Raw genomic sequence first — 499 nt, 5'->3', positions numbered from 1 at the left:
ACATGCAGTTATATGCCCCTTGACCACACCCCAACTAGCCATTCACCAATCAGAAGTGAGCCCTCTGGAGGCTGAAGCACACACTTCCACCTTGACACTTCCATTAGCAGGATTATGTTAGACAAATGTACAGTACTCCCCCTTACTATGGTTCCTACATTCGCTTTTGAGCCAGGGGTGTCACCAAATATGTGTTATATTCATTAGCTATGTTGTAGCTAATTGTCAGTGGTGAAAAAAGTACCCAATTGTCTTGAGTAAAAGTACTTGACTAAAATAAGTTACCCAGTAAAATACAAAAAATTCTACAAGTATTTGGTTTTAAATATACTTAAGTATCAAAAGTAAATGTAATTGCTAAAATATACTTAAGTATCAAAACTAAAAGTACTAATAATTTAAAATTCCTTAAATTAAGCAAACTAGATGGCAAAATGTTCTTGTTTTTTTTTATTTACGGATAGCCAGGGGCACACTCCAACACTCAGACATCCTTTAC

This window comes from Salmo salar, chromosome 06 (genome assembly GCF_965601325.2).
Source record: "Salmo salar chromosome 06, fSalSal1, whole genome shotgun sequence".
Lineage (NCBI taxonomy): Eukaryota > Metazoa > Chordata > Actinopteri > Salmoniformes > Salmonidae > Salmo > Salmo salar.
This window is presented reverse-complemented; position numbering follows the sequence as displayed.